Below are 18,082 nucleotides of genomic sequence, written 5' to 3' on the forward strand. Positions count from 1 at the left end.
GATTTAATGATGTGCTCTAAAGGTGGACCCTTTAATATTCACTCTAAGGAAACTACTGGAGTAAATGGCGTTTATAAAGCACTTTGTAACTTGGTATCGAGTTGCAATAGACAGTATTAAAATGCAAACTTAAGTAGTGATTTTTAAGAAGAAGTATTTTTTTAAGACAATACGTTAGTGTCGTACAATGAACGATTCCGCTATGAATTACAGAAAAATTGTAATTAAAGTTATATAAATAGGATACAGTTTTTTATACTCTACATAATATGTATGATATTTATAATGAATTTGCGTTATTCAACCAAAGCTATACTGAACATAATTTTTTATGATTATATTAGTATTTTATTACGACACGAATTAAATTCTAGCCCGAAACTTTGACAAGGACTTTACTTACTGGAACAGTAAAAATACCCTCAAATCTCTTAAATCCATTTAACAAAACTGTATCGAATTCAAAGATATTTTCGTCCAAATAAAAATTGTCCCGTAAAAATTCCGTTGTAGGGTAAATGTTCCCGGCGGGCACCGAAGCGCTCTGCGTTTGATTTTTAATTGTATCCATTCCAATATACGTGACGTATTCGATGATGTATTGCAGTGTTTCGAAACTGACCGCCATGTCTGTTAAATATTTTGGTTTATAAATATGAGGCCTGCAAAATAAACGAGTTTATTAGTTAGCAGCAACATTCTCACATGTTTTCACAAAAAAAACATCTCGTAAAATATATTTTGTTGATTTAAATCTTATGAAACTAAATTTTAATACGAAGGTTAATACGACCGCTGTAAAATCGTGTAACAAACATACATAAACCATAACTTTTAAACTCTCGCGTTGCATGTTTAACGTTTCGGCGCAACCTGCGCCGAAACGTTAGGCATTTTAAGGTAAAATGCGTGTTCGCGTTAATTCCCGTATTCTATTATACATTAAACATACATAAAAATGCACTCGAATAAAAATCTTCCTTCTTTTTGAAGTCGGTTAAAAAGGAAGACGTAGTTCGTAGTTATTTTATTTATCTACATACATAATAATATATGTATTTCAAAATTTAAAATTTTTCGTGATTTCTATAACATAATTATTACCAAAATATAAGTAAATTAAGTGGTTATGTAAGTAATACATATAATTATATAGAAGGATATAAATAAACGTAAATATCAAGTGTCGGGAACGTTCACGTTATGAGGAAGAAACTTTGACTCACACTAATTAATTACATCTCCGTGCGAATTATATTAAGATCATGATGTATATTGTTAAAGACAACATCCCATCATGTTCGCTAAATTAAATGCTCAGAAAATATTACGTATTTATGCTTGAAATTGCTTCTTTGCCCTTTTAAAGTGAAACCCCAAAACACTCAGTATCAAAGCGAAAAAGAAAATCTTTTTATTCTTTTGTCGTAGTTAATTCGACTATTTATCAATATATTACATTAATTTTTGCGGTGTCAATTTGTCATTGTGAAAAACTATAATCTATACTATCTATAAAACCTAGCGCATTGTATATTACTTATTAGCTGTGCCTAGTAATATTATAAAGCTAAAGAGTTTGTTTGTTTCTTTGAACGCGCTAATCTCAGGAACTACTGGTCCGATTTGAAAAATTATTTCAGTGTTAGATAACCTATTTATCGAGGAAGGCTATATAACATCACGCTACGGTCCTTAGGAGGGGAGTAGCAAAGAAAAATGTTTCAAAAACGGGGAAACTTTTGACCCATTCTTTTAAGTGACGCAAGCGAAGTTGCGCGGTATAGGTACACATCTGAATTTCGAACTTTAGACGCTGGTTTTTGTAAAAAAATTGGCACTAATGTTTAATCCTAAATTCATGCTAAATAAATAATAATCGCTTTAGTTCAGTCTTGAAAGAGCAATAGGCAATCTTTTGCATCATAAATCAGAATAGAATGGATCAAGTTGTGGTCTTCTCAAAACAAAAAGAAATCAAGCCTGATCCCCAAATTAAAGGTTACCAAAAATATGACGTCATTATCGAAGTCGATTCAGCAAAATCTTTCGTAAGCTGTTTGTTGAGTTCGCAACTAAGTCCGAAGCGAACTGTTTGCTTCGAATACTAAGTTCGATAGTCCGTTGTATAAAATCTTTGCCTGTTCGAATATCGGAAAGTATATTGGGGATTTATTTTGAATAACAATGAGGATCTAGGTCCCATTATTTTGTCGTAAAGGCGTTTTGTTTTAGAACTTGTTTAGGCTGTCATTTTACCTAAATAAGATACATAATAGTATTTTTCAGATAGTTCTTTGAGAGTATAGCATTAGGTACAGTATTATTTCTAAATCACGATGTTTTTGCTTTTCTTCTAATCTACACGGAAATATTTATCTTATAAAAAGTTTCAAGCAGGAACGTGTGTCAAAAATATTTTTTTAGATCGTTTAGAGATCATAATATAACTATGCAATTATTGGTAGCAGTTTTCCAATATTATTACTAATCTATTTGCCAGCGGTTTCTTCTGGTGTAGAGAGAACGTATTTGTGATCGCACATTGTCATAAATTGGTGCACAAATCGTTCGTAAAAGGGTCCCTAAACCACTGATCACGGTTTAATATGGGTTGCCTTAAGTGCTACTCAGTCATAATCACCATTTAGTTGTTACCTAGATCTAACCATTATTTTAGTTCCATATTTAGTATAAGACCCAATCAATAACTTCATAATATATTAAAACATATTATCTTGAATAATGCGTCTTTCTCAAGCCTACATAAAATATACGAAACGTAGGTCGTCGTAAATTGCGAAACTCGTAGCGTTCTGAGCGATATGCTACGATATGTCGTAGCACCTGCTACAGAGAACTACGGCGTAGAACGTGCTACATTAAATTGTAGCACTTTGCACTAACGCTTTTAGTTATTTAGTTTCGTAGATCGTAAATTGCGATAAGTGTTAATAAAAAATATAAAAAATACTTTGTTTTGAATTCACTGAATATGTTCTAGCTAGAGTTTATTTAACCTGCTATAAAATATGAAATGTTATTACAACTGATTTTGATAACATTATAATCGTAGCGCCACGTGTGGCGGGTTCGAATCCCTCCCGGGACAAATATTTCTGTGATGAGCACGAGTATTGGTGCTGAGGAGTATTATAATAAGAAAGTGTGTTTGTTTGTTCACCAGTTTAACATGGGCGAAGGTAAAGCCATAAGTCATTAGAAAAATAACCAACATCGAAAGTAAAACTATCGCAGACAATTCTTCAACGCCAATATATCACAATGAACAGAATCCCATAATTCAATGGCAAGAGTCCCATATAAGCGGACAGATAAAAACAACATGACTCACATTATCCCGGAGTTGTTGGAGTACCGCCAGAGGTTAGGAATAAAGACGCGACCTTGTTCAGTGAACTTGTTGGAGCAGACAGGACGGCGCCGGACGGGATGCTGCGATTGTCTTAAAAATACGCTAGAGGACGCCCGCGGCTCCATCCGCGTTTTAGGAGTTGCTCGTCTGAGTTTTGCCCATGTTTGATCCGTGTATTATAATACTACCTCATCGCTAAATTTCTGTAGCTTAGTGAAATTGATACAAACTGAAAGCCAGACTTTCCAATTTATAATATTAGGTATGACTTGAGTACTAAGTGTATCATGTGTAAGAGATATATGATATTTGAAAGTTAAGGATAAAGACGCGACCTTGTTCAGTGAACTTGTTCGCACAGACAGAACGGCGCCGGACGGGATGCTGCGATTGTTTTTACAATACGCTAGAGGACGCCCGCAGCTACGTCCGCGTTTTAGGAGTTTACCCATGTTTGATCCGTGTCTTCTACCACCTCATAAACGCAGCTCCGCATTTGTTCAAATTCATCTTTCAGTCACAGTAGCTTAGAAAATGTTTTATTTTTGTTGAATAATGGCCTATGTTTAATCACGGATTTTCAAATGTCTTTTCATTTTACTGCTAAATTAAATATTTTTATTAGTCCTGGGTTTTTAACTATCCCAATTCTAAACTCTAAGAAAATTATTTCACCAGATTGTTGTGAAAGCTTAACAAATGGACAGTATTTAGTTGAAAGGTCTAGACTAGGTTTAGCTCTAATATTTCTTTAATAGTGTTTTGACGAGTTCATCAATCTTTACTAATAATTATTATTACCACTCGAAGGTTATCACTATTATGCATAAAACTTCATTAAGAAGCCACTCAATTTTATGTTCACTTTCAAACTATTTTGGCATCCTATGACATGCAAGAAGTTAAGTATAAAAGGAGAGTTGACCTTGTTCGGTGAACTTGTTGGAGCAGACAGGACGGCGCCGGACGTTTGTGTGTTCAATGTATTGGCACTCGATTCTGTTTCCATTTGCTACTCTTGAACGTTGAAAGTGCTTGTACAACTTATTGGTATAATATTTTGGTGAAAATTTGTAAGGGAAGTATATTGTATAAATAAGCTTCATCGGTGGCTATCAGACATGTGTGGCTTTGTTCGCGTTTAAATAAGTTGTCTTAAAAACTAAAAAAAAGCATTAGTTAGTAACAAAACTATATTAGCTGTCTTTGTCTTTTTTCTTAAAAATTGTCTCTTTCTCCCGACGTAACAGTACCGGCGTAGTGACCACTGCGCCACGAAGACCGGGTAAAAAACGGATTCATGGTAAACAAGAGAAAAGATTCGAATACGGTTTTATTCTAGAAGCGCTCTTTGTCACGCTGTAGATGACTAAACGAGAATGAATTTTAGGCAGTCTTTTATGGAGCTTAAAAATATGTAGAACATCTTTATTCTAATTGATCAGTATTAAGCATGTACATATAAATACAGTTCGTTTTTATATATAGCTTATAATCTATATTTAAGAACTAAATCTATACTAATATTATAAAGTTGAAGAGTGTGTTTGTTTGATTGTTTGTTTGTTTGAACGCGCTAATCTCAGGAACTACGGGTCCGATTCAAAAATCTTAAATAAGGATAATAACGTCTTATACATCAATGTAAAAACAATTAAGTTTTAAAATCCTACAACACACTTAAACAACACGCATTTCTATCTAACAAACTCAAACATGTGTACATAAGCAATTACTGCCACCTGCTTGAACGATGAGATCATTTTGTAACAAAACCGTCCAAGTATAAACCTAAAGCCTTACATTTTATAAGTAGCCATTACGTAGAACCTTTTTTAATATTACCTTTGTTATACCCAGACCGCTATTATTTATTCTATTAAGAAAAACTTTGCTGTCTATAGTCCAACCACTTAAAAAAGAGTCTTGGAAGGTTTGCAGCTGACGGAGATATAAAATATTCACAGTGTACATCATCAGTAACCTGCAGACTTGTTCACGGGATGGCGGCTTGATTGATACTGCTACTATATTTTAGAAATACACAGAATCATCCCAATAATAGTTATTAGAGATGAGATTCTTTGTAAGTATAGATATTTATGTTTGTTACTATTTTACGAAAATACCACTGGACAGATTTTTATGAAATTTAGTACACAGATTATTTATAAGCTAGATTAACACATAAGATACTTTTTGCCCTTCTTATTTCACACAGATGAGCAGAAGCTAGTTAACTATAATATAGATAAATTATACGTTTTTTTTCCTCGTTTGGAAGAAGCCGTCCACACCCGTTTGTGAGACAGTCACGGATAAAAACAAATAGAAAAATAATGTGTCAGTCAGTACTTTCTACTAAGTGATCAGGTTATAATATTGGAAGTTAGTGGTACCTTCAAAATCCGCTATCGATCGAGGCACAAGGTCATTATCTCTCAGTCATTTGGCAAACGGTCTTGGAGTGCTGCCAACAATCGCTTTTGGACTGTTAAGGTGAGGCTCTATGTCTGTTTGCACGCATCGGATGGATTGTGGCGATATGATTTTAGGTTTCTTTGATTCTTGTTTAGTTTGTATTTATTTTAATCTGAATTGATGTAGGTTTTAATTTGTTATTCCATGTGAGTCTATAGTAAAATAAGTAATTTTACTTTTACTATTTTGCTTAGTATCGGATTTGAACACAAGACGAAACAATTAAACAGTGAATTTGAAATTTTATTTTAATGTTTTGATTTTGAATTATGCAGTCCAGTTTTGAATAGAATAAAGCAGCTAATTGGTATAATTCAAATGAGCTTTAAGAATTTTAGATTTTAAATGATTTTCTGAATCTTGTTAATAACAAAAGTATTACAATACAATAACTTAAAAGCATAATTATACTTCAAAATTTATTGATAGGAAGAAGAAAAAGCTTTTTAAAAATCTGCTCAATGAATTCAATGTGTACCAATGAACACCTACCCTAACACGCAAGGGACGAATAAAACTTTACTGTCCGAAATGTAGTGTAATTTGTTATGAGCTACTTAAAGAGGCAAGGTCAAAGGTTATGTGCTAAGGTATTGCCTTACTTATGAGGTGAGAGAATATCACGGCTGCTGCTTATGACCCACGTATTTTTAGCTTTGAAGGTCATGTGGCGGTCAATTTTGGGCGAAATTCTTTGTTTTTTTGGTCTTCTGTTCTGTTATGACATGTCCTACGAAGTATTTTATTTTTTTCATAGGTATATTACTATGCTATTGATGTTGTAAAAGCATTTTTGTTTTAGATTTTGTGTATTATTATATAATAGTAATTAGTACATATTATTTTGTAAATAATTATTTCACCTAAATTATTAAATGATTAAACTGACAAAAAAGCATTTACGTTATGTTTAGAATGAAGCAACTATTTATTTATCACTCAACCAATTTCATTCTAAAAATTCAAGACTGTGAAAGCAACGTCATAATCATTTTATCTCAAGCTCAACTGATGTCTTAAATGCAGCACAATTAAAATGAAGCATTAAGATTATGAAAATAAAGTCTGTTATCTTATTGGTTGTATTTTTTTCACAGATCACTTGTCTTCTTTACTACACATTCTGATGAAAAGGCTGCGTCAAATGTATATATTATGTGAGTCCTTTCTTAGAACTCGCTTACCGCTTTCATTTCATCTGTAGATATTCAAAATCCAAGTTCCTAGACTAAGAGACTTTGGCAGTTATAAAAATAAAAAGTAAAGTTCTTTGATATATACATATCTCTGTCAGTCAGTCAGTCGATCTATCAGTCAAATCTTATTACAGATTGCAGACGGAAATATTTATTGCAAATAAGTAGATATTTCTAAAGGGTAGCACTTGTGAAATCTGAGTTAGTTATCCTAATACTTAAACATACTTATTTTTTCACTAATTTCATTTATTTTATTGGATAAGTTGTTACTTACCTGTGTACATATCTCAGTTGACAACTGGTATACGTCAACTTGATGCCCACTATTCAGTACATTGCGCATTGCCGCTTTGACGTAGCGTGTTATTTCCTATAATCTAAGGGAGAAAACAATGTACAGCATAATGGCTTTCAAATAGTTGTCAACTGAGATAAGTGATAGCCCCCCTGTAAGTAATAAAATTAGCTCTAATACATTTTTAAATAAGTGTTGTTGTCTATTAAAGTATGTTTGTCATTATTTGGCTTGATACCAACAGCCAAGTTTTGCTCTAATGGCTGTTTAATGTTTTCGTTTTTATTGCAGTGAGGTAGTTTTGGGCTTAAGTAGTCACGTACTCGTATGTTGATAAGTGCTTCTTATCAGGTCATTATGGTACCAATTACATTTGGATGTTTATTGGTATATTTTTAGACATAATACAATTAAGATATATATTATATTTGTTATTGCTCATTCAATGATTATGAAAAAAAGTATATTGGTACAAAATATTTGTAATTAAAGATTTTTCAAGATTACGTGAATGCTTTTTTACATATTTTTCGATTTTAGTTTAGTGTAATTAATGTATATGACTGCTAATATAAACCACTTCCGAATTCCTCGTTTCCTTACAACTTATTATTGGTCATTAGATACTGAACACGCCTCTTATATAAACAAAATAACAACAACATACATACATACACCATTCAATAACCTATAAGTATAATGAAAATTAGTTATAGACTGAAAACAAGTGCAGAGCCGAAATTTCTTCCAAAAAAGAGCAATTAAGAAATTCCCTCACAAAATACTTGCCACAAACAACTAGTGCATCGTTAACTCACGTGTCTGCCGCGAGATGGCGCAATGCGTCGATCTGTGTACCCGCATTTGTATCGAGTGCGGAATACTAAACGTTGTTGCGGCCTTTCCCGGAAAATTGCGAACGGGTTATACGATACGTTTGAAGGGTTAAGGTTTTATTTGGGGGTTATTGGGTTAATAGATATTAGGGATGTATAGGTTTGGTTATGCTTCCAAGGATGTTTGTTTCTCGCTGACTTAGAGTTGGCGGGTAAGTCTAAATGAATAAGAAGAAGCGATGAAAATTGTTGCTACCTATATCTTTTTAAAATTAAATCGTGCTTTTATCCGGGAAGTTGTAAGTAGCTTTGTATGAAATAGATGCTTTGTCATATTTTTAATGACAAATGATATGGGGCAAATGTATTGCCATTCAACATTTTTATATTTATTTTCAAAACAGTTCTTGAAGGTATCCAAAGTCCCCAACCGGCACATGGCCAGCATGGTAACCTAACCTAACCTAACCACTTCCCCATTCCAGGAGGAGGTCATTGCCGAGTAGTGGAACATTAATGGGTTAAAATTATTATTCGTTTTATTATTATAAAGTGTTGCTTTATTCGAAAACCGAGACGAGAGAGAAACGCAATCAACTGACCTTCTATAGCTTTTCAGACCTAACAACTCAACATTTTAGAGAACATAGCATTGTGAGTAGAATGTAGATGTATTTTTTATCTCTTCGTTGCCAATTAGAACTGTAGTCGTTAAGCCGAGGCCGTCACAAGCGCGGGCTTAAACAATTGTGACAACTAACTCTTATGGAAGAAGAGATAGGAATAACGTTGCTACAGAATAAAATTGTTGCGGGCAGTTGAAATTTCAAGTTTACTCTTGTAATTAACTTACTATTTGTGCAGATATTCAAGCGCGGTTATCTTATACAAAAAATTTACCAACTAATGTGTTGGTGTGCGCAAAACTCAAAAACGGCTCAACCAATTAGCTATTTATTGTTTTAGCATAAACACACGGAAAATTAGTTTATTTATGTTGGAGTCGGCTGCCAGTCTCACGGAATGCAGCTGAATGAATATCAATATCTTACATGGATTTGATAGCGTAAACATTAAACTTTCACGGCATTTAAAAAACCGTTTTGCACCATCTTATTACAGGAATTCTCTTAATTTTCTACATCAGACTTTAATTTAGGTAGATCGCAATGAAATAAGGAAACTGTATTTATTATTAAATGACTAATGAAATGGGAATTAGGCAAAGTAAGTTTGTAAAGATTGTACCAAGTTAAGGTCTTTGATTTCAGCCTACCATTACGGGATAAAATGTGTGATTTTATGTACAATATATGTTTATGGCATGCATGCATGTATGTATGTATGTGGCGTGTATGTATGTATGCATGACCATGTCTCAAGTTTATAATAAACCAAATCTTGTATGCAAACAGTACAAGTTCAAAGACCTTTAAAAACCATATTTCACCAAAACGTCTGCAAGAAACCACTCATATAAAATAAAGAACCACATTTTCTCTATAACGAGAGGCAGTGGCGCGTCGCCGTCGTCAGTCGTTCACTGGCCGTAACGTCGGCAATAATACTGAGCTTTTTATATCATTACCTGCGACGTTCTCTCTAATGGACGTTTAGTGTTAGAGGTAAAAACTTGCGTGTATTTTTGTAGAACAACTTGGCTACATGGTTTTCGAAATAGTATATTGTTGTAACTAATTTGTTGTTAAATCGAATTATATTTGCCTCCTATAAGAAGTGGCACACTCAAACATAAAAAAAACAAATAGGTACTTAATATTCCATCTGCTGTTCTTTCACGCTCACAGAGCCGATTTAGTTGAAAGATCGGATCAAAACAAGCTTTATATTAGAAAAACTGTTTATTAAAGGCTAAATAAGGACGTAAGGCTAAAATTTGTTCGTTAAAACCGTTTTTATATAGAACGCGTTTTCCCTAGTTAGACCTAGTTGTTTACTAAATGCCTTTGTTTAAACTAGAATTAACTAATGCTAATATCGTTCGTTAACTGTCACAAATTCATGCGGAGTAACGTAAGATAGTTGGATACATAATACAAAAGAGATGTATTTCTTTTGTAATATAATATATATAAAAATAAAATAAATATATGTAATTTAGTATATAAGTCTGTTTAATAGTTATTTGGTTACCATAGTACAAGCTCTGCTTAGTTTGGAATCAAATGACCGTGTGTGAGTTGTCCAATAATATTTATTTATTTTACAAACTGCTTTACAAAGTGTTCAGTCTCAAAGGTCACAAACAAGTCTATAGAAGCTATAAACAAAAGTTCCTTTAGTTCAAACTAGCATGAAGTGTTCCGGTCGACGCGACACAAACAGCCGCGAGCCGACACGTGGGCTTCATTTATCATTGTGTCCATTCACACATCGCCACTTACTGCCATTGAGCGATCAATTCATTCAGTTCATATTCTGAATTAACGTTGGCAACACTATTAAAACGAAACTTTCTAAAGAAATTAAATTTTTGTACGTTCTTTGAAACACGTTTCAAATGCGTTCCCTTTTTCGACCGCCGCGGTATGTAGTTGTAAGGGACAATGAAGATAACCATGTGTGTTAAAGGTACATTTCCTTTATATTTATTGCTTGTAAGACAGTATGGTGTACCATTTTCTACCATAACCGACTGCTAAAAGCTGAATAATTTTTGTATGCGAATCAGATCAGCGTCTAGGGCTGACTAGATAACTGTTCTAGATAGCTGTCCCTTACTAAGAATTGGGCTTGTGTCCCGAAAAACGATCTGTAAATCGCACAAATAATTGTTTCGAGTGGGATTCAAACCCAACGCAACGCTAGCGGCGTGGCGACTTGAACTACTGCGCCACAGAAGCAATCAAATTTATTCTACAGTAAAGATATTTCCATACACAAAAATATATATTTAATACTTCGATTAACTTATACTTTCCAAAAGGTTGGTCTCAAATAAATAAACGTATTAAGTAAGGATCAAGCATAACAAGTAAATGGAGTGAAAACTTAAATTTATTTTGCGGATTACAGCGGTCCCGGGTAAGCCTGCACTTTGACCTTTAAAAAGGCATGAATATTTTGACCTTTTGATGTCCCTCATGTGGTCATACTTTAGGAATTTGGAATTCAATGAATTTAGGACGACTTTTGGAATATTTATCGTTGAATATTGTTATTAAGTGTTATTTTTCTTGTGGGCAATTTGGTGGTAAAATTATTTCTATATCAAGAATATGTGATTATAATTTAATCCTACTACACTTTTTTCCACTGGTTTAGGTAAACTATTGACTGGTAGATAAATTAATAAATATCATTACAAGATAGTTCTCGTTTTATATCATAAAGTTATCCGTTTTAAATAGGGTATTCGATTGAGTATATAACAGCTTAGGTAATTAGTTGATATTGGTCAGAAATAAATAAATAACATTCACATACTCATACTCGTATTGCTTTTGTATATTGTTTCTTCCATCCATGTTCGCAACTGATGTTACTTTGGGAATATCAATATTTTCTTATATTAATTATTATCTTAATATTAATGAAGGAAGAATGTATTATTTTACCAATATTGTTGACGTGGCTTCTCGTTTAACTTACAATATATCCATATTATTTATATTAACAATAAAAAGCTGAAGAGTTTGTTTGTTAGAATTCGCTACTCTCAGCAATTGTTAATTGAAAAAAAAAATGTATTCAATAGTAATATTCCATTTATCGAAGTAGCGTTTAGGCTACTGAACATCACATATATGACATTTAAAATTTTTGTAGAGACACAGGAAAATTAAGTCAGGAAGCAGCTTGTTTTTATGATATAATTATCTATTCAGACGGTTCTAAATTTAAAAAAAATGTCTCATTAATAAAATGTGATGATAAGTAATTAGAAATATTCATTGTCAAAACTGTGATTTAAATTCTACACATTTCGTTGCCCTTATAACAAAAACTAGGTTATCGTAGAGAAAAAGACGCGTGATTTTTCACATAAATAAAGTAGCGAGCAAAAGTTAGTCTTACATAAGACTAGAAAAATCCATACTTTTTTAATAAACCTAGTTCTAATAAGAAGCCTATGTAAGGCTCTATAAAGACTGTAATTTCTTCTGTTATAAGTTAGATTACATACTGTAATATCTTGTGCTCTGAAGTCTTTTAATAAAGGCGTGACATATGGTTCCTTTATAAAGAGAGTAAAGGCACGTATAGATTAGATAAGACGAGGTGCACGTGTAACATGTGCACACTATGCACATACATATATACAAACTAATTGATATACAATAAATGAAGTTGGCAAATTTAGCAGAGCCTATAGTTGAATTGTCGCTTTGTCGTATTGAAATAATGATTGGTAATTTGAACAGCGAGTTTTAGGCTGTAAGCAAAACAGTTTGTAAAGGATTTTTTTATTGCTGTTGTCTTATTAGCAATAAAAAGAAGGCAAAGTAGAAAAAATCAAACAAAACTTGACTAAATCTTCTTCTTCTTATCGTATGGTTAGTGGTCAACCTAGTGTCAAAGTTGTTCAAGCCGCCCGAAGGCCTTTGACATGGCTTAACGACTGTTATCTTAGCAGACAACAGCCGGGACCGACTTTTTACGTGCCCTCCAAAGCACGGAGACGCCCAGTTCAAATACCACTATGCGGTCACCCATCTATAGAGGGACCGCGCCAAGGGTTGCTTAACCCACAGATCGTTTACCGACCGGTGAGCGCAACTGGCTATGGGCGCCTAAAAACAATTACTTGACTAAATGCAATTCACTCTTATGTTAATGCTTGAATAATAAATATAAAAACAATCCATAAACACTCTTGGCAAATAGTACCATCGCAGTCTAGATTTATTTCTAATTCACTTAAAGGTGAATTAAAGTAGGTAAAGTCAAATTATATACAAATAAATGAAGATTTTTTCTTAGCCAATAGTATACCATCACATGGTAACTGTTTTGAGTTTATATTCTTATCGAGTTGTACCTTTATTTATTCCAAATACTAAACATTTTATATATCATTTCTTAACCTGATTATGTATCATTGAACTCAGAGAAACTTGATATTCTTAGAATATTGGTGTCGTGGCATATCGCCTAAATAATGTATGAAAGATGTATGGAAAATGTATGAACATGTATGAGGTCTAACGTGACATCGAACAAAAGTGGGGTTTCCTATCAAATTATGAATTAATGTCAATAATATATTTCCTGGATATTTTCTGAGAATTGTTAGATATTGTGGCTTTGTAAGTAACATGGCTTTGTTATTTTTGTCTTGAAATAATGTATACTTATACTTACATCGAATTTGCATATGGATAAAAAAATAACCCGTTACTGTCTCACTGCTGGGCAAAGGTCTTTTCTCGTAATGAAGGAGGTGGGAGGGATTAAGTTAGGTTCTGTCATTCCCTGAAATATTTTTAACCATATTATCAAACATCATCCAAACTGAATCAATAGTTTAGCCGTTAAAACAAAACAAACAGACAACTACTAAGACTTTTATAATTATAGATGAATTAAAGAATTCTCCAAAAGTAACAAACTGAATATACGAAGGCCTGAGAACCGAATGCTTCAAATACCATTGAAGTTAATTGCCGTATACGCAAAAGTAAATTGAAAGTATTAAATATTTTACACTGGCGGTACAAAACTTAATAACGCGAAACTTTTGAAAGCGGCCAATTTCAACGTCGTTCACAGACATCAACGAAATTTCATTAAAATTTTCAATAACCGAAAACTGGACAGTTACTTTTGGCCAATATGTGAGTTTTTGCGGGTTTATTGGGCTTTTTATTGACCTACGTCATGTTGTGTTTTTAGGTCATGGTGAAAAAAAGGTTGTATGAAATTGTTTGGATAGAAGAAAAATGCATAGAACTTTCTGATTCCTAGCCAAAAAACGTGAATAAACAAAAATATCATCTAAAAAGTGATAATTGGAAAACAAATTTTGGCATTATGGCGACTAGTGGTGTATGGTTAGTTCTCAATCAAAATATTTTTCTTTGGGTGGGTTCTTGGCTCTTATTTTCAAAAACTAGCTGATTAACGCGGTTTCACCCGCGTTAAATTGAATTCAGTTTTTAATAAAAATAAAAAAGAAACAGAGAAAAAAATTAAAGATTATTGTAGTATACATAAGAAAAGACCTAAATAATAGAAATTACCTGACCCGGGAATCTCACCCGAAACCGACGAGACCGAGGTCAGCTGTCGGATACCAGAAATATAAGCCATCAATACAAGTTGCCTAAACATCAACGACTACCTAGTTTCCAAAACTTATCCCTCTATCGGATTTAATTAAGGGATATTAGCCGTAAAACAGCGTACAGTGGCACATTTGCATAATTAACTTCGGCACACGTCGACTAAATGCCTTTGAATTTACGAATTTGAATAGTTCAGTCCCATTGTTGATTTATTTAAAACTGTTGACCTCACTAAACTGTTTTATTTCTGGACTGTTTAATGAAAAGGTATTTAAACTACTGTAAAACCGAATTGGTGGTCTAGAGAGAAATAAAGAACATGTTTCTGGATTAATGGGTAAGTGTAGAATACTTAATCTATGCATTGGATGATAGCGAATGTATGAAGAATTCTGACAATAATGCTAACATTATTATCAGATTTTTTAGTTTAATAATAATAATTGTAAACTACCCGTTATCCAGAGTTTTAAACCGGGTTGTTACTAATAGCAATTCGAGTGGTACTATTTTGCTCTTATGTAAGTAGTCTAGACTTGATAACGTTGGTAGACATTATTAAGTTATGTATGTATGTATCAGTAATTCCCAACTTCCCCTGGACGGTCATGTCATTGTACGTGACTGCGAATCGTGAGGTCCTAGAGTTCGATGTCCAGGTCGGGCGAAGTGGTATTTTTTAAATTTATTTTCTAATGGAATAATTCAACATTAATAAACCATCACTAGCTAAAACAGTTGAGGCTTGAAAAACAAGCTTAGTAAGTACATATCAATTCTGAAATAAATGAAATCTCCTAAACCAGCACGCTTCAAGCTTAATATATTCATATGAACCTGTTTTCAGTATCAATAGTTTGACATTTAGAATGTACTGCCAAAATTGTTCTTACGAAGCCCGTTAGAGGCGGTGATCAGTGCCTCGATTCTCTACTACTATCGACTACCGACAATCGAACTGTCATCGAGAAAATTTGTATGAAAATCTGATCAGCGCCTCTGACGGGTGTCGTAGGAAACATTTTGGCAGTACATTCTAAATGTCAAAATTTCGATAGCTAGCCGGTTGTCGGTAGTCGATAGTGGTAGAGAATCGAGGTACTGTGCCTCGATTCTCTACTACTATCGACTACCGACAACCGAACTGTCATCGAGAAATTTTGTATGAAAATCTGATCAGCGCCTCTGACGGGTGTCGTAGGAAACATTTTGGCAGTACATTCTAAATGTCAAATGTCGATAGCTAGCCGGTTGTCGGTAGTCGATAGTGGTAGAGAATCGAGGTACAGATTTTCATACAAAATTTCTCGATGACAATCCGGTCGTCGGTAGTCGATAGTAGCAGAGAATCGAGCTACTGGGCATTACATCGATAGGTTTTATTTATTTTTTAGATCACAACCTATAATGTAAAGGAGATTCATGCGCAGTATTCTTGTTCCTCGTTACATGACATCTATGGAAATCACCAAAGGTGGCATACCCTATCGTTCAAAGCCCGTTGAGCGCAACTGGCCACGAGTACAATACATAATTGAATTTCATTGGAAAGCCCAAGGTAGTTCATGCCATGGTATTGAATCAGCCTGTGTCACGGTCTATGGGGTGTATCGATTTTTCCAAGAACATTGCAAGGCCTGTGCATTCTTAAGGAAATACAAATGAGTGCTGAATTATTTAGAAAGTTAAGTATTATACACGTAAGGTTAAGCTTACCCCTATAGAGATGGCTAACACTAGGTTAACGTTTTATGGTAAAATAAATTGTAAACCTCTATACGCCGATTCTCGTTACAATAGAATATGTCGATTTTGCATTGTTAAGGCTACAATCTAATAACAAAAATATAGACATAGATTTTAAGTTTTTATTTAAACTTTTTGACCAATTGTGTGATATTATGGACTGCATCCTCATATGCATATAGTTGTATATCAGGAATATATAATCGTTTTTTTATGAATTTATCTATAAAAAGCACTAATTAGATAACATTTGGTCTTTAAACTTTAATTTTACTTTAATAAATCCTACAACTTAAAAGAACAATACCCACTAAACTCGTAAATATCTACTTTAATTACAAATACTTTCCAAAAACTCTAGTCCATTGTGTTACATTCTTAACACAAACAACTCGAATAAATTCCTTTTAATTATTCCAGTTTGTGACGTCACAGTACAACATTGCTCTCAGAAACTTTTTAAGTAAACTTTTATAACAAATCGTAACAAAATAGGCCTGAAGTCGGTAAGTCGGTAAAAGAAAACGCTGTTATAGGATTATGAAAATCGGATTTCGTTTTGTTGGAAAATATTGCAAGAAATTTTTGGTAAAAGGTTATTTTTTGTTTTCTGATTTGTTTTAGGGTGATAATAGCAAAAATTTAACTTGTGCCTACCTGCCAGTGATCGTGGTGTTTTTGGTTCGTTTCCTGGATAGGGTAAAATGCAATAAGATTTTTCGAAGTTATGTTAGAACGTTCTCAATAGTTAGACCCACGGTTACTATTAGGTATAAGTCTGATGTAATATAGAGCAGAGCTGTTAACAAACTTTGGACTACTGTGGAACATTTTTCATAAAAAATTGGAAAAACCAGCCTGACCAAGGAATTTAATCAAAAATTTCGTATGTACTGCTCAGACCGCAGAGGCAGTCTTACATAGAATTTACTGTTCAGAACAGGAACGTTTTAAAAAGTAACAAGGTCATTGACCCATTTCAACTTCAAAGAAAAACCACAGACGTGGAAATGTCTAGAAATGCCACCACAATAACACTGTCATTGTGAAAGTCAAAGTAAAATCTTAGTGCTCGTCTTTTGTACGTAATTGGTGTTTAAACGAAGTTACCGCCGCGTCTAGATAATGATAATGACACTACTTCTACTAATTAATGTTAGTTATAAGGAGAAAGGAAACGACTTCGTTTTATAAAGAAATAGAATGAAGGCTCTATTTTTGTGTTACTGTTTGTTTATGAAAAGAAAATGACTGTATTTTTGAAATCTCGCGTTGCGTTGCTATTATCTACCTTGTATTAGTAAAACCGCACGCTACACCAATTTTATCCCCAATTACAGTCACTTGAGGGCACACTAGCCGTTTTGGGTTAGATTTTTAGAAAGCCTAAATGTTGATCCTGAGTCTTTAATGAATTTCAGGTTTTATCAAAATTTGTTCAGCGGTTTAGCGTGAGCGGCAGACAGTATGTAAATATTACAAAGACATCCAATTTCCAGCCTTTCATGCAACATGGTCGAAATTAAAGTGTAATACCAAAAGTACAAGCCTTGAACTAAAGTACCCATTACAGAAACAAAGTGAGCCGATTCAACAGTCGGCGACAGATGTGACCCAATAACAAACCAGTCCCGCTTCACAATATACCGATACCATAAACTTTTACAACTTACAATAGTAGACGGAGGGGTGAAATTTATAGTTTTGCAACTACACACCTTTACCTGACAATTGAAGCCTACTATTATGTTATTCTTCTGGTCTTATAATTGTAAACTGTTAAAAGGTAGTAAGTTTTGGTGTGCGAGCGCGTTAGGTTCCGTTTCCGAGTCAGCTAAAAGAGGCTTGATTTTTTAAAGGGTTTTAAATAGTTTCAGATATTTTAATCTAGTAGTATAAAT

Source organism: Anticarsia gemmatalis, chromosome 24, assembly GCF_050436995.1.
Source record: "Anticarsia gemmatalis isolate Benzon Research Colony breed Stoneville strain chromosome 24, ilAntGemm2 primary, whole genome shotgun sequence".
NCBI lineage: Eukaryota > Metazoa > Arthropoda > Insecta > Lepidoptera > Erebidae > Anticarsia > Anticarsia gemmatalis.